Source organism: Egretta garzetta, unplaced genomic scaffold (genome assembly GCF_000687185.1).
Source record: "Egretta garzetta isolate BGI_Z169 unplaced genomic scaffold, ASM68718v1 scaffold567, whole genome shotgun sequence".
In the NCBI taxonomy this organism is placed as follows: domain Eukaryota; kingdom Metazoa; phylum Chordata; class Aves; order Pelecaniformes; family Ardeidae; genus Egretta; species Egretta garzetta.
In genome coordinates, this window is record NW_009260348.1 from 84,707 (window position 1) to 85,352 (window position 646).

The following is a 646-nucleotide window of genomic DNA, read 5'->3' on the forward strand; positions in this document are numbered from 1 at the left end:
ACTTTCTACCTTGTTTTTATTTTTGTGTGTTGGTTTTTTTTTTTTTTTCTTTTGGGAAGAGGGAAGCGAAGGCTGAAAGAAGCAATGGCTGAGTGAAGAAGGCCGCCCTTCCGCCTCTAAACTGCCACCGTAGTGTAAACCCCGCGATTCGCTTTTGGGGGGTAAAAAAGTAAAGGCGTGGGCTTGAAACGCGTCCGGTCCTTCCTCATTTGTGCAGGCAGGAGGGTGGCAAAACCCCACCTTCGGTGCAGACTTTGGTGCGGAAAAGCCCATTTGGGGCCTGGGTGTTTTTTCTCAAGGAATGCTGGCTCCGAGGCGCGTGCCCAGCAGTGCTCCGGCTTTCCCGGGGGCCCGCCCGTGCTGCTGAGGGGCTCGTGCCGGCTGGCTCCCCACGGCTGCTGCCTCCCCCGCCTGGGGGAAGCTTCGGGGGTACCAGGAATGTCGGGGGCACCAGGGGGGACCAGGGGCACCAGGAGCCTCAGAGGGGACCAGGAGCACCAGGGGAAACTGGGAGCGGGGGGGGCACCAGCCCACCCTGCACGGGCACCACTGCACACAGCCCCACACCAGCCCACCCCCACGGAGAGCACCAGGGGGGCACTGGCAGCACCATGGGGGTCACTGGGGAGCCCTGGTGGTCTCCGCC